We start from the raw sequence: 25,372 nt of genomic DNA, 5'->3' as shown, positions 1-25,372 counted from the left end.
TGGTTCTATATCTAATAATGTCTTATAATAATCTACCATGATTATTTATCTTTTTGTCCTACTAAACATTTCCTGGAGGTGATATCTATGGTCTATTCTATTTTTTTTCTATTTCTGGGAAGTAACTAAGTGGCTGCCTCCAATCATTTTGTCAGCAATGTTTGTTTGATGGGTCAAGCGGCACCATCGAACTGGCCTTCTAAGTCATGCAGAGAAAAGCCAGGAACAGGGGTGATGATTCAGAAATTGAAAGTTTGTGCTACTCTTCAAGAGGACATTGGTTCAGTTCCCACTCACACTGGATGACCCACAACTGTCTGTAACTCTGGGTCCAGGGAGGGGTCTGAAGCCCTTTTCCACATTCCATGGCACTGTACACATGTGCCCAAACACATACACATGATTAAACCTAAAATAATTTTCTTTTAAAAAGAGAGAAAAGCCTCAGATCCTCTGAAACTATAGTTACAGATTATTGTGAGTAACCATGTGTGTGCTGGGAATTGAAATCAGGTCCTTTGCAAGGCTCCTGTTCTGTTTATTCCCTTCTTAGTCTGCAGATTTTCCTGAAATTTTCCTATTCTTTTTTCCTTTTGCTTCTTGTCAATCCATTTTCAGCTCCATTCCTCAGGTGAAAGGCTTTTGACTTAGTGGATTCTTAATAATGTATAAGTTGCAGTACTACACTTCCAGAATAAATATTGAGAGCCTGAACACATCCACAGCTTTCATGGTACTCTCTTCTTGGAATTCTCTTATGAGGAAAAATAAAAGGCTGAACATTTGTGTTCAGTTACAAGACTGTGAGAATGTAAGGCCAGAGAGACATCTTGGTGATTAGGAACACTGGATACTTTCCCAGAGGACCTGGGTTCACTTCTCAGCACCCCATGGCAGCTGACAACCATCTGTAAACCCAGTTACAGGGTTCCAATGTCCTTTTCTGGCCTCCAAAAACAACAGGTACACACACAGTGCACAGACATACATGCAGGCAAACCACTCATATATATATAAAATAAATCTAAAAAATAAATAGAATGTGAGCATAAATAAATCTGAGACATTCGTGTAATAAATTGTACACAGCCATTGGGATAGGTTTTTGTTTGTTTGTTTGTTTGTTTGTTTTATCAATAATGACAGAGGAACTGTTCCTGGTTGCCATTGTGAAAATGGTGAGTTCAAGTTTTAAACAGTGTGATATAAAGGCAATAAACCGTGTACTAGTGAGACCGGGGCCGTAGCCATAGAGGCAGATCCATTGGGACTTACTGCTTTTTAGTTGAAATTCTGGGAAAATTTGCTGGTCTTCAAAGTGATCGCATATATTAAAGAGAGTAAAATTGAGCTTATAAAGCTGCTCTATACATTTATATGAAATAGTTTTTCCAACTGTCTATGGCAGGCCTACCACATGGTAAGAATCCACTAACTAATATAAATATATAAACATTTAAAACTGAAACACCAAAGCACCTATGTGAAAGCATTAGCTTGGTATGCTAGTCAGCTGTGGCAAAACACTAAAGGACATGCAGTTTTAAGGAGGAAAGGGTGACTTGGGATCTCAGTCCATGGGTATTAGCTTTCTTGCTCTGGGGCTTGTGATACAGCTAATACCATGGTGGAGTGTGAATGAAGCCACTTACCTCATACTGATCAGGAAGCAAAAGCAGAGAAGAGAGGGTTTTAGGGTCCCAGTTCCCCCCTTTAGGAGTGTGTCCTCCAGTAGACCAACTTTCTTCCACTATGCCTTACTTCTTAATTAAAAAATTATGTATGTATATATGTATGTATGTATGTATGTATAAATGTATGTATATGGGGCATGAATGCAGGTGCTAGAAGAGCTTGGTGGCCCCAGATCCTTCTGGAGCCAAGTTACAGGTAGTTGTGAGATGCTTGTCAAAGTGCTAGGAATAATTGGAGTTCTCTGGAAGAGCACCATCAGCGCCTAACTGCTGAGTTGTCTCTCCAGCCCACCATGTCCCACCTTTTAAAAGATCTGCCACTCCTCAACATCACCATGGACTGATGACCAGGGTACTAGTGCATGGACCCTGCACAGTCACTTAAAGACTCTTTTCCACTAAAGCAAAATCTTAACTGAGATCAAATGTTTACCTGCATTCTCACATCTGGCCTATTTCCTGCTTCTTACTCGTCAGTGTTTAGTAAGTTCTCATGACAAATAAAAATCATCATAGAATAAAAATAATATTGTTATTTTCTCTTCTTTATTCCCAGTCCACCATTTTCTCACAAATTTCTCTTTCTATGTACATTGGTTTGTCAGGGAATAAAATACCTGATTTGCATATGCTACTTTATTAAAGATAAAATGGCTTAAAGAGTTAATGGATGCAAAAAAAATCCTACTTTCAGAAATGACCACTTTGATCCTTCAGTCTTCCTTTCTAGTCATTTGTAACTCTGAAGAGCTAGCACAAATTTGTACAGCAGGAAGGAAACAGGGTTTTAGCCTCTTGGACCAACCAATGTTCAAGGAAAATTTTTTTTCCAGGAAAATTGTGTTAACAAAAAGGGATTACATTATGGCTGAACTAAAGCTACCAGTTTCATTGACATAATGAAGAGAAGCAAGTAAAAAAAAAAGCAAACACAATTCCATTCCTGTCAGAATAGAGGTAGTATCTACAACACTATAGTCTATGGAGTTGGTCCCATGAGAGGAGGTCTGTGAGAAAGAGCTTAAGGAGAAACACTGTAATCCTTTGAAGAATACATTAATTGCTAACATATGCATTTTTCCCCTATCCTTTTGCTAAGACAGCAAGTTGGCTTAAACAGGCAATTGTTAAACTTGTTTAAAAATGTAGTTGTTAAACTTACATGATTCTTAGGGATTTTTTTTTAAAGAATTATCTATTGATATCTCAGAATCATTAAGTATAACACTTGTTGGTAAAGTCTGAACTGAGATATAATTCCTGGCATAAAATTCTTAAATGACACAATAACAAATACAGAACTGAGGGCTTCTGAGAGAGGAGGAAGAATCAGCCTTCTCCAGGGATGAGCCCCCTGATAGATTATCCAGTTTCATGTGGACAGCCCTGAATGAATACACATATGAGCAACAGTGAGTGAACTCAGCAGGATGTATTTATACTGCAACAGTACAATTAAAGAAGATGAGCTCAATCATTTGATAAGGAGGAAGGAGAACATGGGTGGAGCTGGAGAGATGGGAATGATGTAAATACAATATTTACATATGAAATTAAAAAAAACATAGATGAAAAGAGCTAACAAACATGTAACTGTTAACTACTACTTCAAGCTAATTATGCCTTGCAGAATTGTAGCTTCAATGTGTTAGGCATTTAATCTTTGCAAATGTAGCTAAAGACATGAGGGCCAGATGGTAATTTATCTAATGACCACAGAGTAGGTTCACAGAATGAAAGATAGAGGCAATTTTTCCAAGGCTTAAATTGTCTAATTTTCACTCATGTTTTCCCAAGTGGCCCCCCATATAAAAAGTATCTAATAATCAGAAAGATTAATATCCAACTTCATTGAAAATGATTTCAAGTGCACAGAAGTTTTATGAAGATCATAATAAGAGATATTTAGCAAAGCTCCCACCCCTAGATGAAGAGCTAAAGGCAATCAATGGCTGCAAAGAGAAAGAATCAGTCTTCTCCAGGGCTGAGCCTCTCAAGTGGTCAACCCTAAACATGTGCACAGAAGCAACAGTGAGTCCACTCAATAGGTTTCCTTTATGTGTGTGTAGCAATAATAATTATAGGAAAAGTCACTAATTTGAGAGAGGAAGTGGGGGTGTGGGAAGAATTGGAGGTGGGAGACAGAGGCATAGAAGTAATGTAAATAGAATGTTAATTTATGAAATTTTCAAAAAGATAAAAATAAGTTTAAAAATAAAAAAATAAATTTGGGGAATAAATGAATCTAGGCACTCAATAAAAAAGGGCGGTAATGCGTTTAAAGAACTAAGGTGAAGAGGCATGTATAATAACCAACCCTTGTCTTATAAATAATAATTATATAAATGAATTTTCAAGGCCTGTCTAACTACAGAGTCAACCATCTCTACCAGTGCCCCCAGATGCATTTGATGCTCTTTCTATATTGTTGGAAGCCATCCTGCTATACACAAAGTGACTGAAAAAACAAAAAACCTGAAGACCCTGTAGACTGTGAGTCCCTGTCCTGAGGTTTGGCCCCTCTCTCAGCAAAGGAATTGTCACCACTATCCTTGAGCTGTGTCTCACATTGTCATGAAAGTTCTGTTGTTAGAGAAAAAAAAAAACAGAGAAAGGCTATGGTTTCGCCTGACAAACTGACTGCGTGTCAGCTTGCTCCTAGGAGCCGAAGCGTCTTCTGAATACTAATATGCCCACTGTGTCTGCTTTCCTGAGTGAACCCCAACACTTGTGCTCTCAGTTCAGCCACCATACAAATTTCCTTCATTACCGCCACATCCTCTGACATTCTGAGTCTGCCTTGAAAGAAACCATACACACTGAACACCATCAGCAAGCGAACTCTGACAAGTAAACACTTTGCAGCAGTGAGTTTTGACATCTGAACTTCAATTGTCTTTGGCTCCTGACAATGTCCTATCAAAGGTTCTCATATGGTGAGTCTAGTGTCCTTCCTTTTTGAAAGATCATGGGTAATCAATAGGAGTGAGTTTTTTCTTTTGTCTTTTAACAGGCTGCAACACCTTCAAGTTTGGGCAATTAGCTTATAAAGCTTGACACAGCCTTCAGCCTGCTTCACCTGCTATCACCAATGGAGACTGGGTGTATTAGTTGGCAGCTCAAAGAATCATCTAGTTAAGCAATCTCACCAAGTGGCATGCAGGAAGACCTCAGAACCTGTGAAGTGTATACCACTAATCTCCTTCAGGATGTATGAGTTGACCATTTTTAAGGCAATTCCAATAAAAATGCAATCAGTATCTTTGTTAGATTCAGGCTCTCTTTGTGCAGGTTGTATTTATGTGGACTTGGAGGCCTGGGAACTAAGAACTCAAGTATTATGGTGCAAGAGAGGGATGCAATGCTCAAGTCAGAGGACCCAGCTTAGTCCAAGTTTTATTTGTTACTTGCTTATAGACAACAATTACTGCTAGTGGCCATGATGGAAATCAGATTCCTCAGGCCTATTACTTTCTTTGTAAAGCAGAAATAATATGCTTTGGATAACCTACCTCATAGGGACATAACAATTTAGAAAATATGTGTTCATGCTTCCCAGAATATGAATGGCTGTTTTAGGCTAAACAGGCTAAAATGGATTTTTTCATGCATTTGTTTATTTGGGAGGCAATTCCAGGACACTCCAGGAGGAAAAGGAGGAAAAGGTGGCACATAGGTTATCTCTGAGGTAGCCTGGCTGGGAATAGTGGGGAGCCCTGTGGGATATACACCTCTGAGCTCTCTCACCTGAAACTGGTTTCTGCCAAGGGCTGGCTCCATTCAGCTCTGCTGAAGGTTGTTCTGAGTAGGATTTGAGGAGGAGGGATAGTATTTAACACATCAGCCTTCCTCTTGTGTAAAAGAGAAAGCCATTAGTCAGAGAGATGTCAGTCCCAAGAGTTGGAAGGGGATTCATGCATAGGTACACGGTAGAGGACAGATGATTTAAGTCAGCAGTGACAAGTTACAGAGTCATCAGAATAGAAACATAGAAACCAATCTACCCACAAACCCTATATCTTCAATGGCATATTACCTGCAAGATATGCCAGAGATATGGTGGCACAAGGCTTGTGAGAGTAACCAACCAATTGCTGACTTGACTTAAAGCCCACTCTAAGAAATGGAACCCATACACAACACTGCTTGGGTGACCAAGAACTTGAGACTAGATAGTTCAGGGATCAAGGGTAAAAAGTAGTGATAAAATGAATGACTCCTAATGACATTCTGCTATATTCATAGATTAGTGCCTTGTTCAGCCATCATCAGAGAAGCTTCCTCTCACAGCAGGTGGGAACAAATATAGAGAACCACAGCCAGACATTATGTAGAGAGTGAGAGACCCTGGAGTATTCAGCCCTAAATGGGATGATTTCAAGTTTCCTCTTTTGGAACCCTACAAAAGAGGAGGCAGAAAGACTGTAAGAGGCAGAGGGCATGGAGGACACCAGGAAAATTAGGCCCTTTAAATCATTGTGAGCACAGCTTATACAAACTCACGGATACTGAAGCAGCAAGCACAGGGCCTGCACACACACACACTCACACACATACACTTGCAAAAGTTCAGTTTCTGTGTCCATGGATTCAATTGACATCAGACTGAAAATATTTGGGTAAAAGTGTCTATATTGAATGTATACAAGTTTGGGAGGTATCTTTATTCCCTAAACAATACAGTTTGGCCAGTTTTTACAAGGTGTTTACAGTGTATTTACTACCGGGAGAAATCTAGAGGTAGCTTAAATCACATGGCAGTGTGCACAGATTTTAGGTAATAGTATGTCATTTTCTAGATGTGGTCTGTGGAGCTGGTACTCATAGGGGCTCTGGAATCTATTCCTGCAGATACTAAAGAGATGCTTATCTATATTTATAAGCACAAGTACTTTGTTAACTCAGAGAACATCTTATGTCAGGTGTCCTTTTCTTCTTAGAGAAGATACACTGACCGCACAACCAAGGGGAACAGATGATGAACCATCCAGAATACAGCAGGGCCTCTATACTAGCTGCAGGGGAGACAGCAGACAGGAATCAGGAAATGAACCTTTGCCCTGTCTGTTCTTTTGCTTTTGTATACCCAAAGATGTAAGTGGATGTTTCCTATCCCGACCACCTCATCCCAAATAACCACTCATAGGCTTAATATTACTTATAAGTGCTTGGCCAATAGCTCAGGCTTGTTACTAGCTAACTATTACATTTAAATTAACCCACAATTCTTACCTCTGTTTAGCCACCTGGCTTGGTATCTTTTCTCAGTATGACATTCTAATCTTGAGTCTTTGCATTTGCCCGTGACTCTCTTTGACTCTGCTCTTCTTCATCCCAGCGTTCTCAGTTTGGCTTTCCTGCCTAACCTTATTCTGTTTTGCTACAGGCCAATAAGCTTTTTTATTGACCAATGAGAGTAATAAATATTCACAGTGTACAGAAGAATTATTCCACAGCACAAAGAAGATGATCTTGAAACAGACCCAAACAGCACGTTTTGGTTGTTAATCAATTACTTGTCCTGCAAATATTTATTGAGCACATTTCATATGCCAGGCAGAAATAGGCCGAAACCCCAAACTGTCACATTTTGAAGCAAACACTCTAGTTTGCATGGAGAGAGTCAGATAATTAGCTGAAATAAGAGAAGTCGTTGTCCAGTTTATGTCTCCAGGACTCACACTGAGCAACTGAAAGTGTAAATGGATCCCTGATCTATTATCTGCATATTGAAGAGACCAGATGTTTCTGGAAGTGACAGGAATATGCCTGGAATTATTCTAACAATTTCCACTTCCATAGGAACTGGGACAACTTTGATTGGGCTGTCCTACAAAGTTACTAGAATTTTCTAAAGGGACTGAGTTCCTTCAGGAAAACCTAAAGGACAAACTTCATTTCTGACATCTTTCCCAGAAGGCTAAACATCTCAGGAACCTGACTATAGTTTCTCAAATTGACTCCCGAAGATACTATTCATATGTCAAACTTTGTCTCCAAAGTCTCAGAAGGAAGCTTTTAAGTTAGAAGATGAAAAGAGAAAACCAAGACAGGAAAAAGAGACATGAAATAAGAGAGAAGACTTGGGCTAGCTAAGGAGTGCCAGGGACAAGGTAACTTAAAAAACTTAGCTCTGTAACTGAAATGTAGTATTCATAAAGAAAATTGTATGCATCTTAACTGTATGGCTTATACTATTTTACAAAATGATAACATCTTTCAGTGAAGATTAAGAAATAGGCAGGAGAGTTATGGATGGTTGTGATCTACCATATGGATGTTGGGGACCAAACCTACCTCCTCTGGAAGAGCACACACTGCTCTGAATTGCAGAGTGATCTCCCTAGTTTAGAAATCACGTGGTTGAATGGATAGATAATCCTGAGGGGTCTACAAGACAAATAGTAAGGCTAATAAGTAAATCTGCAGGGTCCCAAGATGTAAGTGCCACCATAAAAATTATTATATGCATTCCTATGAACCACTCACATAAAAAATTGGAAATGAATTTTCACAATACCCTGTGTGAGTGATAGCATGAAGAAGAATTAGGGTTCTGAGGAAATCAATGTGGTTTTGTGCTTGTTTGTTTTGATTTGTTTTTTTTTAAGTGCTAGATATTTAGCTTGAACATCACAAAACATTAAAAGGAATAAAAAAGTGAAATGAATTGGAGCACACTTGTGGGCTAGAAGATTAATTTTGTTATAAATTCTCTAAAAATTGATAAACTGAGCCAGGCAGTGGAGGCACATGTCTTTAATCCCGGCACTTGGGAGGCAGAGCCAAGCAGATATCTGTGAGTTTGAGGCCAGCCTGGGTGAGTTCCAGGATAGGCACAAAGCTACACAGAGAAACCCTGTCTCAAAAACAAAAACAAAACAAAACAAAAAAAATTGATAAACTGATTCTATATAACTCTAACCAATACCTTCCTTAGGGGTTTTGGAGCATTAAAAATTCAATTCTAGAGGGAAGCAGGTAGACTAGCTGCAGATATTCACCAACCCTCCTCTCTTCCGAATTCAATCCCCCAGTCTCCTCCCCAGCTCTATGGCCAAACACTTGTTGCAGTTCATTCTTCCCCTCTGACTCCACCTTCAACACGCCACATAAATCTTATCCTTCAGCCTTCTTTCCCTATTACCCAAGCCTCCAGCACCAGCAGGCATTCCCTAGAAACTCACTAGCCTTACAGTCCAGGGAAACATGGATGCTAACTGCAACTCTCCTCCAAGTCAATTCCCCCAGTCTTGTTCCCAGCTTTGTAGCATGCCATCTGCGGCAACCTCCCTTCCCTCCCGGCCCCCGTCTCCAGTGGATCTCACAGATCTTCTCCTCCCACCCCCACTCCCACTCATTGCTTGTCTCAGTCTCCAAAACCAGCAGGCATTCTCTAGGAAGCCATAGGCCACCCCAGCCAGAGAAGCAGGTAGCCTGACTGCCAACCTTTGTCTTACCCTCCTATTCTCCCAGGCCAACACTCACTCTCACCCCATCTCTGTAGCAGGCCACCTGCTTCAGTCTCCCCTTGCTCTCTACCCCCATCTCCAGAGGATCACACAGATCTCTTGCTCCAACTGTCCTTAACATTCGTCCTATTATTCTAGCCCCCAGCTCCAGTAGGTATGCTTTGGGAACCCACTAGCCATGGTTGCCTGAGATGCAAGTAGGCAGGCAAAGCAAATAGGCTGGCTTCAGATCTTCACTCTCCTGTGGTGATATTTTATCTGTGCTCTAACAAAGAAAGCTTGTCTGGGTATCACAGAACAAAGCCAGCTGCTATATTAAACATAGGTCAGGCAGTGTAGCACACACCCTTAATCCTATCATTCAGGAGGCAGGGATCTGTCAGGATCTCTGTGAGTTCAAGGTCACACTGGGAATAGAGCCAGGCAGTGGTGACACACGCCTTTAATCCCAGTACTGGGAAGCACACACGCCTTTAATCCCAGGAAGTGACTGCAGGGCAGGGCGGAGGGAGGTATATAAGGTGTGAGGAAACAGGAACTCATGCTCTTTAGACTGAGGATTTTGTAGAGGTGAGCTAGTGGTTAAAGTTCAGCTGAGACCCTCAGGGGTGAGGACTCAGAGGCTTTCAGTCTCAGGATTCATGGAAACAGGTTCGGCTGAGGAGTTGGTGAGGTGAGGTTGACTGTGGCTTGTTCTGTTTCTCTGATCTTTCAGAATTCACCCCAATATCTGGCTCTGTTTTTTTTTTAAATAATAATAAGACCTTTTAAAATTGGTGTTACATTCTCCCTTCTCCTTTCCATATCCAATCCCCCAGTCTCATTCCAGCTTTGTAGCAGACCATTGAGTGTAGCCTGTCCACACTGACTGCCTACATATCCATGGGTCTTAGCAGATCCTGGTGGAACACCCTGCTTTCCTTCTACCTGTGGATACAATCATCCATGTCCCCACGAGCCTATCTGAATTCCTAAGTGTCAGCTCCCAATACTCAGAAACACATTTTACCTTGACTCCCTAGTGTCTACACTTACCACAATCCCAGAAGAATCTCCTACAGGGAACAGAGAGCTAGTACACTCTCCTGAGAACCAGAGGGGACAACAGAAAAGAAGGAACAAAGCACTCACCCAAAAAAGACAAGACCAGATACTAGCACCTAGAATTACAATCTTTCCAAACCTAGATGCCTAGCGGCCAGCATCAAGACACAATCAACAACAGCCAGGACAACATGTCTCTGCTAGAGACCAGCAACCCTACCACTGCAGGCCCTGAGGATTGCAACACAGGCTGAAGCACAAGACAAAGGCCTTTTAAATATGATAGAGATTCTTAGAGAGGAAATGAACACATTCCTAAAAAAAAAAAAAAAACCTATGAAAACACAGAGTGGAAGGAAATGAATGTAACTTTTTAGACCTTAAAATGGAAGTAGAATAAATAAAGAAAACAAAAACTGAGGGAGATCTGTGAATTAAAAATTTAGGAACTTGAACAGGAACCTCAGAGGTAAGCCTCAGCAATAGAATACAAGAGATAGAAGGAAGAATCTCAGGCATTGAAGCCACAATAAAAGAAATGGATGCCTCGGTCAAAGAAATATACTAAATCTAAAAAGCTAGTAGCACAAAACGTCCAGGAAATCTGGGACACTATGAAAAGACAAAATCTAAGAATGATAGGAATAGAGGATGGATAAGAAACCCAGGTCAAAGGCATAGAACATATTTTCAACAAAATCATTGAAAAAAGTTTCCCTAACCTAAAGAAGGAGATGCCTACCAAGTTACAAGAAGCATGCATAACACAAAAATGGTTTAGACCAGAAAAAGAAAGTCCCTATTGGCACATAATAATCAAAACACTGACTGTACAGAACAAAGAAAGAGTATGAAAAGATTCAACTGAAAAAAGTGGGGTGGGGGGAAGGCTGGAGGGTGGGAGTAGGGAGGAGAGGGGATGTCTGCGGTTGGTATGTAAAATGAAGAGAAAATTTTATCAAATCAAATAAAACAGTATAAAGGGTCTACATGAAAAAAATTGGAGAGATTTCATACTAGAAACTTTCATAAGAGCTTCAAAAAATATAAAATATCTTGTGGTAACTAACCAAGCAAGTGAAAGACTTGTGTGATAAAAACTTCAAGTCAGTGAAGAAAGAAATTGAAGAAGATATCAGAAGATGGAAAGATCTCCCATGCTCACGCATCAGCAGGATTAAATACAGTAAACATGGCCATCCTACCAAATGCAATCCACAGATATAATGCAATCCCCATCACATTTCTTACACAATTCTTCACAAATCTCGAAAGGGCAATTTTCAGCTTCATATGGAAACACACACACACACACACACACACCACACACACACACACACACACAGCCCAGGATAGCTAAAAAAAAAAAAACAATCCTGAATAACAAAAGAACTTCAGGAGGTATCACTACCCCCTAATTTAAATTTTTCTACAGAGTTTAGTAATTAAAAATAGCATAGACGAGTACAAAAATAGACACATTAATCAATGGAATCTAATTGAAGACTGAGACCTAAATCCACACACCTATAGACACCTGACATTTTTCTATTTTTTAATTTAATATTTTATTTATTTTACATCCTGACAGCAGTTTCCCCTTCCTCCTCTTCCTCCAACCTAAGACCATATACACTATACCTGATAGAAAAAAGAAAAAGGAGAATAGCCTTGAATTTACTGGCACAGAACACAAATTTCCAAATGGAACACTGTTAGTATCAGCACTAAGATTTAATTAATTAGTTAAATTATTAATTAATAAGTGGTATCTCATGAAATTGAAAAACTTCTGTAAGGCAAAGAACATCATCACTCTTTCAACAGATGTCTCTCAACAGAAGAATGGAGAAAGAAAATGTGGTACATTTATACAATGGTGTATTACCCAGCCCTTTAAAAAATGAGATTGATGAAATTTGCAATAAATCGATAGAACTAAAAAAACTCATCCTCAGTGAGCTAACCTGGATTCAGAAAAACAAATATGGACTGTATTCACTTTTATGTGGATATTAGCTGTCAAGTTGATAACCAATCCATAGAACCACAGTGGTATATAGGTGGGGGGGTGGTGTGGGGGACAGATAGATATCCCTAGGAAAGGAAAATAGAATAGGTAGTTATGAGTGGATGGGAAAGTGACTGAAAAGAGACAATCAGTGAAAGGTGTAAGTAAGAAGGGGACAAGAGAAGGAATATGAGAAGAGTCAGATAAAATTAAGGGTCATTTGAGAGGTTGTGTGGAAATCTAATACAGTACAGTCTCCTAAAATACACAAATATCTAAAGGCAATCTAAATGAAATCAACCAAATAATGGAGAGACAGGGTCCCAACTGGTCACTTCTTGTCACCAAATGAAGTTTTCAGTACTGAGATTGGTTACATATAAGTGAATTGTTGGCCAAAGGGGTCCCATGGGAACCCACAAACAACCTAGGCTATTGCCAAGACTATAGGTTGCTCTTCACAAATAGACAAAACCCAACTGCTGAAGAGATTAACTGCACAATTCATTGAACATGGAGAAGTGGATCTTGTGCTTTACATACAGTCTTCACCCCGATGTGTTAGTATCTTTGGTACAGAAAGTTACTCTGTAGGTTACCAAAAAAGGAATGCAAACACCAAGTTAGCCATAAACACTTTGATATGCAAAAGTGTCCTGCCTTCAAGATACGTTAAGGCAATGGGCTGCACAAAGCATGTGTGTTTACCATTCCAAAGGCAGTGGGACCTCTTGGAGTGGGACCTCAAAATGAGCCAAGCTAAAGTCTCATGCAATAGCAACTTTATTCAGAGCATCAGACAATTTGTACTCTAAAGTTAAGAAGCATCACCAGAGTAAAGTTCTCATGAATTCAAGCTGAACATAATCACAAAGACAATCTGTACATGGCAAAACATGTTTTTCCATAGGGGCATATAAACAAATAACAATAGCAAGTTGTAATGACTAATCTAAAATAAACTCACTAATATTCACTGGGAGGGGCATAAAAACGCATTCCAAGAATAACTGTGTTTTTGAAGAAATTGAGATCCCAGGATTCATGTTTCTTTGGAGTTTTCTCACAAGCACTCAGAATTCTCCTTTCATGGATGACTTTATTCTTGGATAGTGTTCTGATATATGTGGGAATAACCAACCAATAACTGATTTGTGACTTAAGCCCCTCTCCACAAGATGGAACCCCTAACCAACATTGCTTGGGTGACCAAGAGCCTGAGACTATGGATCTAGAGTAGATCCAAATACTGTTGTTCTAAAAGAAAAAAAAAACCTAAAATGACTTCTGACATTCTGCTATATGCATACATCAGTGCCTTGCTTCGCCATCATCAGAGAAGCTTCCTCCTATAGTAGATGGGAACAAATACAGAGATGCATAGACAGACATCACCCAGAGAGTGAGAAGCCTTGGAACACTCAGCCCTAAGTAGGATGTCTCCATCAAATCTCTCCTGTCAGGGCTCAGGGAACCCCAAGGAAGAGGGGGTAGAAACTGTGTAAGAGCCAGAGGGCGTGGAGGACATAGCTTGACAGATCAGGGGAAGAGACTGAGGACTCACGGTTGCTTGCTGAGATGTAAATTCAGTCTAGGGAAGGATTGTCTTCTCAACAAGTCTATGGGCAGCAAATAATTCTAGTTAAAATAAAAATTGAATTTGATATACTATATTACTTTGTTTAGACAAGGAGATGAAGCCAAACAGACGAGGACATTCATACTGTGTACAGACAGCGGCAAAATGGCAGGGGCTTTGCCTTTCCAGATTAAAAAAAAACGTTTAAGCATTAAAAACTGAAAGAGTTTGATTTATTTAGACAGATGAAATTAGTGGAAAGCACGTGAATAAAACCATGTTTTTACTTTTTAAAATCAAAACAGAACAAAAGTGTAGTTTAGTGATAATTGGGTTTGCATTCTGAAAATAAGTTTGATTCATAACCTTGACTGTGCATAAGTGTATCTCATAAAGAGTTGACTACAAAAATGAAAAAAATAACAGGTTCATAGGCATGTATTAGTGAAGCTGTTAGAAACAAAGAAAAATTGTTTAAGAGCTATGAAATGAATGAAGTTTGTAAATAGGCAACCTACAGAAGTGGTTCCCCCATTACCCTTCCTCTATGGGTGCGTGTCTGCACTGGCATTAGGTACGAAGGTTTCTGCTGCTGTGATAAAATACCATGACCAAAGCCACTTAAGGAAGAAAAAGTTTCTCTTGGCTTGTGGTACCAGAGGGATGAGAGTCCATCATGACAGGGAAGTGTGGCAGCAAGTGACAGGCACGGTGGCAGGAAAAGTAAGCTTGCTAGGGCATGGTGGCGACGGTTAAGACTGGTTAAGACTGGCTGTGTCTAGCTGGATCTACTATACACTAGTGAGTGTTAGGGCTTTTCATTTTTAATGTCTGAACATTAAGGAAGATGATTGTGTAGTGAATCATGACTAGCTTTAGTTTCTTAAAGGAAAGTTCAGTTGTAGTGTATTAAAACAGGTAAAAAAATCACTAAGGCTGGGCCAGATATTGCAGTTCTGTTAGCTCAGTTTCTCAGGAGGCTGAGGCAGGAGGATTACAAGTTCAAGGATCACCTAGGCTATAGAGTAAGTTCAAGACCAACCTGGAAAGCTTAGCAAGATGGACTTTGTCTCAAAAAAGCAAAACAAATCAAACAGCAACCAAGAGCAAAATGTGGGCTGGGCATTGCCTCCTGGTGGAGTGCTTGCCCTAAATTCAATCCTGTGGAAACAGCATTAATTCTTATGAAATTGGAGCTCCATATTGAACTCGGGGCCTTGCTTGTGTTAAGCATCTGCTCTGCTACTGAGTTACATGCGCAGCCTTCTACTTGGCCACTTTTGATCTATAAAAATAGCAATACCATGTATTTTATCAAATAGTTTCTTGTCTGGGGGAGAAAACTGTTGAAGGATCTTTCACTAGATTTCATTAAGTAAATAAGGATGGTTGCTAAGTATTGAAAATAATGCTTGGAAATCTACCTTCTATGGGTTAGTGTTTAGATCTCTACTTCTTCAAAGCAGGTCATTGGTGCCTACTATGCAGTGGACAGCTCTGGCCTGAGAGATGCTCAGCCGTGGTAATGGGTGCCTGTGACTTTGCTTTCTGTGTTCCTAGTACCTTGTCGTTCTGGAGATAGATGGTCTCATTTCTCCACAGTAGTGTCCTGCAGCAGTTACTGCATTGGGCAGCAAGGTCTGAATGTAAAGAAAAAGCACAGGTGATCACTCCTGAAAGAATCATTGGCTTTTCATATAATTTGAACTGAAAATTTCTTGGGTAGCTGGAAGAATGTGCAAAACATTTGGGGCTTTGTTATTTTTTTAAGTAGAAAGGGGAAAAATTACATGAAGAAATGATATTTTCCTTGGTGACTGATGCCAGGAACATTCTGTTTTGATAAGTTCAATTCTGTCACCATTATATTAAAGTCAAAATAGAGCTGTTGACTGATTTATGCATCTCTCTCCTAAGCTTCTCTTACTTTATAGAACTGAAGCACTACCCTAGTTCAAGATTCTTTCTTCCTCCTGGATTTAAGTTGATGTTGGCATACACTAAGGGAGAAACAATGAAAACAGATTCCTGTAGCCCTTTCTGCCCATCACTTTTAGTCTTCCTTGCACTTTGTAATACACGCTTCCACAGACGAAGAGTGTGCTATTTTTACTTGATGTGAATATAAAAGTAATTTGTTGCCATGGCGATGCAGTCTTTCCATGCTGTGTTTTCCAAACATAGCCTTTGCTAAAGGTTCTAAGGAACCAGTCACTCCTGATATTGTCCGTATACAGTGGCATGCTTCTCTGACTACGGTGGGCCAAGCACTGGCTAGTCCATAAGATGCCCCTTTACTGTTTTTGACAGTGATTTTAAGTTTTTGACTTATGTATCAATACGAGCCCCTTAAAAAGAGCGAGAGCGAGAGCGAGAGCGAGAGCGAGAGCGAGAGCGAGAGCGAGAGAGAGAGCGAGCGAGAGAGAGAGAGAGAGAGAGAGAGAGAGAGAGAATTTGAAATCCCAGAATCCCTGGATTTAACAAGTACAAAAGTGTAGTGTTCCAATTTCCATGTCTTTCTTAGGAAAGGAATCATTGCTAACCCAGTCAGGGTTCATCAGCATTACATTCTCCAGCCAGCCAGTCTCCAAAATGGTATTTCTCAATGATCTTATTTATAAAATTTCAAATAGTACCAGCAACTCTTCAGTTATTTTGAAAACAAAGAAATATCATCAATTTTATTATTTCCCACTTAAGGGAGGCATATTAGAAATAGTAAATAGAGCATGGAGAGCAAATCCATAGGTCCCAAGAATTGGAATGAATCAATACTTAAAGAAAATTGCCTGAAAGGCATGGGAGACCAAGGGAGGCAGGAAGAAAAATGTAATCAGAGAGATATATCAGATTGAATTTGGTCATATTATCTGTGTTCTGCTGCTAGGGCTAGGCAATGTGGACCAATAGAAAGAGGGAGATAAAAGAACATTTTATGACCAAAGCAGCAGAACTTGACCATGGTATAGCAGCTGAGCAATTTTGGGTAGTTATTATATAACCCACCAACAGATCTGGTCAGTCAATATTTATACATTCAGTGGATAGCTGGTTCTTGGATGGGGCAAAACATCTTAGTTGACTAGATTGTTCACCTGTAAGTTAATGTTTGTTGATCATTGACCAGGGTAGGACACACTCTTCCCCAAAGATAAAGAACAGTAAAATAATATAAAGACTGAATGAATGGAAAGAGACACTAATATGAAAACACACAAAACATGGTTAATTGTACAGAAGTCACATTAGCTGTACAGAGAGATTAAGTTTATTATCATCCAAAGAGTAGAAATTCCTCCCATGTCAAGGACTCAGAGACCAGGATTACAAATGGTGTTTGAAGAACAAGGTCTATTCTCAGGAGAATCCTGCCTGTAAAGATGGAGTCTATGTAAATGTGGACAAGAAGAAAAGCTTTTATAAACAAGCAGGTAGCAGACATCCTCTTTTAGGATTGGGACTAGAATGAAATTCTTGCCTTCTCCCCTAAATCTAAGCATTTGTACCATGTGGATATGCTCAGTCCACAAAACAGAATAGAAGCCCTTGTGCCCAAACAGCCAGATCAATGAGGACACCAGTACTGCTTCTCATAACCTGTGTGGAGACAGAAAAAAAAAAGAACTACCTCATTAGAAAATGCCCAGTCTGAGAAAATGCAGACTAGAAAAAGACTTCCGAGCCGGGTCTGGCTTTGAACACTATTGTCCTGACCACCAGGATGATAAAATAATTCAAGATTTGGTGATTTCTAATTAAATTTACCTTTCTAAATACCCTTTCTTCTATGAGGAACGTGGGCATCAAAGTGCTTTGAGTTTTACCATTAATACTCACCAAGGTAGAAAACAAAAGGCTGGGAATTAACCTCAATGGATGGAGCAAAAGCAAGGAAGAAAGTCTCTTCACTTCATTGCCTACAAGACGTAAACAGGGTGGCAGGTTTGCCAGATATCGTAAGGCTGATTTTTATAGTAACCCTAGAGGTCTGGTTTGGTAAGTATGCTGACTAGTTTATGTCAATTTGATGCCAAGTAGAGCCCCCTTTTTAGAGAATATCTTAATTGAAAAAGTGCCCCCTGCCCCCAAGGTTGGCTTGTGGACAAGCATGTAAGAACATTTTCTTGATGTTGTAGGAGGGTCCAGCTCACTGTTGGTCGTGCCACCTCTGGGCTTCTGGTCCTAGGTTATAGAAGAAAGCAGGCTAAGCAAGCCAGTAAGCAGTTTTCCTCTTTGACTTCTGCTGTAGTTCCCGAATTCAAATTTTTGCCTTGAGTTCCTTCCCTGATTTCCCTGGATGATGGACTACAAGGAGTAAGCTAAAATAAACCCATTCCTCCCCAAGTTGCTTTTGGTCATGGTGTTTTATCACAGCAATAGAAACTCTAACTAAGACAGTAGATAATGAGTCTTACCCAAAGTGAATTAACAATTGAGTAGGAAGACTCAATATTTGAATGCACACCCAGAACTCTGAAATCCATGTTCTATGTATACAAATCAGTATAATGAGGATCCATCCTGTTGAAGCCAAGGAATATAAAGCAAATAAAAAAGATTCCTCTGAAAGGGGTCAAACAAAGCTGAAAGAGTTATACTGTACCTTTCTAGTTCTTAGGATTTTCTCTGGGTTGTTTCTTTTGAGCAATAAAGCAGCACAGTATAACAGGCTTTAGCTGATTTAGGGATAAAATTCAGTGCAGAATGGACATAATTGCCTTTAAAAAGGCATTTGAAAGTTAAAATGGATTTGGAGGATCTGAATAGTTCATCTCTCCATGACTTGTGACAGTTCACAGCAAGTAACCTGAGGTTTATACCCTGCATACAAGTCATCTATAGCTGCTCACACATCTGCAGGTGTGCTGGGCTTGGGTGCATGCTTCAAGTTGAGGCTGGTGAGCAGCCCAGCTTCTCCATACCTATCTGTGGGCCGTGCTGGGCTTCAGATGTCTCACGTTCCTCAGCCCAGTGTTTCCATTGTGAACAGAGTGATCCAAGACAGCACCCCTTAGTTTCTGGGTCTGTTTCCTCTCTGTCACTTCCAACTCAAATCATTGAACAGTGTAGAATATTTGAACAAGTTCAAAGTTTAATTCAAAGGTGTGGGAAAAGATCATCTACCCTTTTCCTGGGAGGAATTGAAAAGCTACCTACCAAAGAGGGCAAAGATAAGCAGGTTGCAGAATTGGGGATAACACGAAACTCTCATGATTACAAATCCCACCCTATGAGTGCGGACTGTCCTCTGAACTTGTAGGTGCCATATGAAAGGTTATATTCAGTGAGACCCAGTGAAAACACGGGAAGAAAACTAGTAAAATCCAATCTCCTCGGTTGGACCTTAATTTCCTTATCTGTAAAACAAAAAGAATAGTCTAGTTAATCTCCCCAGCCTCTTTTAACTCTGTGATCCTAGGTTTCAAGAATATATTGGCTTAAAATTTAAGTATATCTAGAATATAGCTACATAAAAATTTCTACTTGAATTACAGTTGTAACAGATTAATGGAGAAAAACTTAAGATAACTGTATATTATAATTTCCAAGAACTCCAAAAATCTGCAGAAAGTTCAGTTTTGATTAGGAGAAAATGGATTGTACTCTTCAAAGGCTAATTACTGCAAAGCCTTTTGAGGCACCTGTACATATTTAATATCCACTCTACATGGATGAAATATCATTATTAGAATGTCTGCCAGTTCAGAAGTCCTCTATAACAGCCGTGACTAGGACTTTTGAAGACCTGAAACAGCAGCCCACTGAGAAATGCATTTGGGCAATACCAGAATGAAGCTCTTCATTGCTTTCCAACCCACCTTCTTCCATATCCCTCTCCTTGTCAAGGGCTGCCACCTCTAGGGATGGCTCTGGTGATGGCATGGGCATCAGAAGCAATGAAAGAGAAGCCAGTGTAGGTGGGATGATGGAGGTGATTGGCAGTGTGCCAGGGCTGCATCAAGCTGCAGTGACAAGGACGGCTGAAAGCATTGTGCCTGTCACCTGCTTTCTTTTGTGATAGCCAGGCAGTTCCTTTGTTACTCGTTTCTCATTTTCTTCCATTCCTCTTACTTTTTGCTTATTTTTCAGATAATGTAGCATTTTTCTGGGAGGTTCATGAATGGATATTGTCTTTTCCTGTGACCTTCTGTTGTACTGCCTGTGTCGTCTCATTTCCTGCAGCTACCCTGGAGGGTTTAACTCAAACAGATTTCTGTACCTTACACCCATCAGGGGGACCTGGTATCATTTCCACTAAGCTCACAAATTCTCAGGGCTCTTGGTGCCTTTCATTTCTGCTGGCCCTGATTCCCTCATCTCTATTGACCCTGTTCTCCTCGCTGAACCCTACTATTCAGGTGGCTAGCCCTCTCTGCTTCCTCTTCCCTTCTAAAGTCACACAGACACAGGCTGGCGTCCTGAGTCAACATAACTAAAATGTTGGCATGATGCAGGAGTAACTTCATATTAAACACAATGTATCATGTCAAAGCATCCATGGGACAACAAACCAGCAATTTAAAAGCTTCACTCACTTTCTATGTCTGGGTTTTTGTTGTAGTGAGGGTCTTTATTCCAGCTTGTCTTACTTATAGTTCCTCAATACAGCACCTTGGCCATCTCAGAAAACAGGCTTCCAAGTCTTATGGGATAATTTTCTATCAGCCCTGTCCAAACTGAATTCTGAACTGACCCAGGTATATAGGATCAAAAGAACTTAAAGAGATAATGAGATTTCTGTTCCAGGGCTTCTCAAAGTCTTGGGATGACAGTGTCTGTACAGTTTAGGCAACCTCACCTGCACCCATTAGGCATACTTGTTCTACTGCGAACAGCATATTGGTCCTACCATTTCCCACCACTCATGAGCCCAGCACCATCACTGCAAAGCAGCAGTGGCCGTGGACACTTTGATTTGTGTTTATTTTTAACAAATCCTTATTTCTGACGACTGTGGTACCTCAGACATAAAGGAGAGTAAAGAACATTCTTAACAGCCATGGTATTCATATAGAGGCAAGGACACCATTCCAGACTCACATTTAGCCATTCTGTCTAGTAATGCCCTGACTAGGACTTACCAAGGTGAGCCAAGAGACTGAAGGGGAAAGCTGTTTGAGACTTATGCTTTCATAAAGCTGACTTCTTTGGCATGAGGAATCAACCACAAAATTAGGAGGAGGTCTGAATTAAAGTAACCATTTGTCATAAATTTTGCTTCAGCATCAACAACTGTTGGACAGTTTTGGTGGACACGGTGAACTCTAGAGTTAAAGAAGAAGAAAATGAGAGACTTATTTCCATAGTGTGTGTGTGTGTGTGTGTGTGTGTGTGTGTGGTGTGGTGTGTGTGTGTGTGTGCGTGTGTGTATGAGAGAGAGAGAGAGAGAGAGAGAGAGAGAGAGAGAGAGAGAGAGAGAGAGAGAGAGAGAGAGAGAGAGATTATTACTAAGTACTTATTTTATTTCAAACCATATGTCACTTGTGTGGACAACCTAGCACTCATGGATGCTCATCAAGTAGTTGAGGAAATTGGAGAAGTTGGATAGCACCAGCAAAAATTACCTTGTAAGTGATGAAGCTATTTCTTAGAATCCTTTGTTTGTCTCCAAAGCCAATGCTTTTCTCTATCTCACGTGATTCTTAAAGGACAGCCTCTGTGATTTCTTTTTTTCTGATTTTTATCTGGGATCTCTAGATGTAACCAAGGAAAAGGGTTAAGATGTGGCCACTGCCGTACCAGCTGTTTTCATTCCTGGAGGCTGGCCTTCAGGGTAATGAAGCAGTCCCTCACTGGGAGTTTTATTTTGTTTCTATTTGTAATTAATTGGCACATTTGCTCAAGCTGAGCAATCACTGAATATCCTTCCAGAGAGGCACAATGAAGGAGAACTTACCACAAAAGGTCTCAGTTCCTTTAGACTTGTGTGATGGGATTCTGGCCAGCAGCCCAGGGAGGATGCTCTTGTCTTTGGAGTTGCTATCAGCATTCTGGGCTGCCAGGCATCTGTTCACCCTCCTTTCAGACTTTGGGTGTTCACTGCTCTGTAGGATCACAGATAGCCTCTCTGTCAAATTTAAAGTGAATCACTACTAAAAATATGCCCATTGAGTTAACATAACCAATGTCTTCTTTTAGCAACACTGGATAGTTGAGTTGGTCATGAGCCACTCTTAGATATACAGGCAGAACTGTCATCCCAGTCTTAGGGCAAGGCAAACATGCTTCCCTCCAGCTAACCTTCCATCTTCTACGGCTCCATGATAGACTGTTTCCACAATTTTGAGGTCCCCACTATTAGGCAGATATTTGTACCAATTATTGTTCCTCTAGCATTGAGATGAAGGTGCTTTAATTCTAAATTACTCAGAAAATTGTCTCTGTTTCCTCTTTCTTTTTATTTTTTATTTATTATTATTTGTAAGCATAGTCCAGTATCTTAGCTGAGAGAGTCCAGTCTGACCAGACCGATACTGAGTGACTACTGTAGGACCATTGAAAATGCCATTGTGAAGATCCTGCAGCCCATTTTAGCTGCAGAATGTTATTGCCTTGAACTTTGATAGCCTCATCCTTCTGAAAAACCAGAACTGCTTACTGCTTGTCTGACTTCCAAAGGATTCACTGAATGTAAGCCATAATAGAAGATAAAGAATTTGATGAAATCATTAGCTGTCTTTGTATTTACAACCTGACTATGCTTAGCTTAGATTTTTTAAAAAGTTATGTTCACTCTTAAGAAGGGGTTAGATCCCCTTAAATATTATGTGTCTGTAAAGAGAGCATGCTAATTGGGTAAGATGCTTTTGAAGATGATGTGAATTCCACATATGCAAATCACTAACCATTCAACACAGAGGGTATCACATATGTTGAATGCCTGTTTGTCAATGAACTTGCCCAGGAATCTACATCAGCCATTCTTTTCAAAGATTCCTGGCTTTAGTTCATAACCTCTCTGGGGGCCAAAATGGTTTTGAATGTATTCACTGCTTATTCATGGAGACAAACACAGATTTTACTCATAATATACATTTCATGAATATTTATTGACAATTTCTGGTCTCACTCGTTTACTGGTGGGCCAGTGTGATAGAGAATCTTGGTTGTCAATCTGACTGGACTTAGAGTCGAGTAGAAACACACCTCCAGGTATGTCTATGAAGGTGTTTCCTTAAAGGTTTAACTGAGGGAAGACCCACACTAATTGTAGAGAGCACTATCTGATGGGATGGGAACACAGACTGTGTGAAAGGGAGGAGGGCTGAGCTCCAGCCTTCTCCCCTCTCTGCTTCCTGACTGTGGGCGTTATGTGGCCAGCTGCTTCACACTGCTGAAACTATGCCTTCACCACCACAATGGACCGTACCCTCAAGCCGTGAGCCAAACTAAACTGTTCCCTCCTTAAGTTGCGTTTGTCAGCTACTCTGTCACAGCAATGGAGAAGGAACTAACACAGTTAGAATTCAAACCTTTCCTGGCTACTATCTATTAAGGGCAGAACTGATGAGCCTTCTATAGAACATTTCTCTCAACACTTCTCTCAGATGTCACTGCTGTCAAAAGGCTGGGAATGTTCCCTAGGGGTATACTGACTTCTAATCTATTTTTTCCTGATTCTGGAAGAAAATAAATAGAAACTCAGAAATGGAAATTCAAAGCAAGAGTGACTAACATTTTTTTTTATAGCCAGAAAAAGGCCAATGTAAGGATTATTCCTCAGTGACCAAGGGATAGATGTCCTGAGAAGCAGATGACACCCATGTTCTCTCTGCTTTGCATTTGTCAGACACAAAATGCCTTCTGATACCCCTAAATACTCAGAATTAGGGTGCAGTGGGATAAGGTCTTTGTGGATTAGCTGAAAATCTTCCCTTTTGAAGGAGATGGTGTTCTCAAATCCATGTGAATCCAGAACTAAGTAGTGAATTTAATTGAGAATTAGCTAAGAAGATAAGAGCAAGCCAGCCACAAAGGCAACCAATGAGGAAAGGTTACAGAGCTTTGTGCTAATTTGGTAAAATAGTCAGGTATCTAAACCAAGCAGATTCCAGGGCATAATAAAGAATGTGGAAGATTGTATAATGTCTATAAATGAATTAAATGAAGTTTTCAAATAACATTTTTGGGCATTGTTGTTTTGAGGCAAAGTCTCTCTATATAGCCCATAATGACTTTAAGATCTTCTATTAACTTCTATCTTAGGCCTTAAGGAAGTAAAAATCAACATATATAATTATATATATATATATATATACATATATACATATATATATATATAATGAAATAGTCTAGTGAATTCTTTTCTATTAAAATATATATTTGAGGAAAAACAGAAGTAATATGTCATGCTTCTTTGCTTCAACATTGTGTCACTAATCTTTGGGGCAGAAGTACTCAATCCTACTTTGTTTATTGAGTTAGCTTGAATACCCTTTGACTGTCAACTTTTGCATATGACATGGTGATGTTAAACTTGGAGACTCTGCCACTGGGTCCTTCACTTACTTACCTTTGAGCACTCACCACCTATGTTGACTCTGAAGGGATGATAATACATCCTTCACTGTGTTTTTGTAAGATGCCATCATTCCACAACACAAAAGCCGGCTGGGCAGGATCTGATACAAGGAAAGCATTTTATCCATAGGGTGTGTGTTTCTGTGGAGGCTAACATTGTTCTATCTCACTCCGTGCTTCAGCTTTCCATCACTATGACAAGCACCTGAGATAAAGCTCCTTAAAATAAGGAAAGTTTTGCTTGGGTTCACAGCTTCAAAGATTATAGTTCATGGTCATGTGACCCTTTGGTTTTGGCCCAGTGGCAGCTTTAGCACTTGGTGTAAAAGTGAATGGCAGGGGAGTCTGGCTCTTCTCATGGCTGCTGGGAACCAAGAGAGAGAGACACAGGAGTCAGTAGTCAATAGCCCCTTGGATAGCATGCCTCAAAGACTGACTTCTTTCCCCAGAAGGTTCCACCACCCAACAGCACCCCAAGCTGAGGATCAAGTTACTGACACATGGATGCACTTTTAGGGACTATCTTAGTCACTGTTATATTGCTTGGAAGATACATCATAACCAAAGCAATTCTTATATAAGAAAGCATTTAATTGGTGGCTTACTACAGTTTCAGAAGTTTAGTCCATTACCATCATGCCAGGGAGCATGGTAGAACGCACAGTGTTGGAGCAGTAGCTGAGAACTATATCCTAATCAGCAAGTGGAAACCTCAAAGCCCATTTCCAATGGTACACTTCCTCCAACAAGGCCACACCTTCTCCAACAAAGCTATACCTCCTACTCTTCTCAAATAGTGCCACTCCCTGATGACTGAGTATTCAAATATATGAGACTATGTGGGCCATCTCATTCAAATTACCATATTCCACTTCCTGGCTCCAGTAGACTTACAGCCATATCATAATGCAAAAATGCTTTCAGACCAACATCAAAAGTCCCCATAGCTTTTCACAGTCTTAACACTGTTTAAAAGTCCAAAGTTCAAAGTCTTTTCTGAGACTCATGGCAATCTCTTAACTGAAACCCTCACAAAATCAAAATAAAAAAG

This window comes from Peromyscus maniculatus, chromosome 6 (assembly GCF_049852395.1).
Source record: "Peromyscus maniculatus bairdii isolate BWxNUB_F1_BW_parent chromosome 6, HU_Pman_BW_mat_3.1, whole genome shotgun sequence".
NCBI classification, from domain to species: Eukaryota; Metazoa; Chordata; class Mammalia; order Rodentia; family Cricetidae; genus Peromyscus; species Peromyscus maniculatus.
This window is presented reverse-complemented; position numbering follows the sequence as displayed.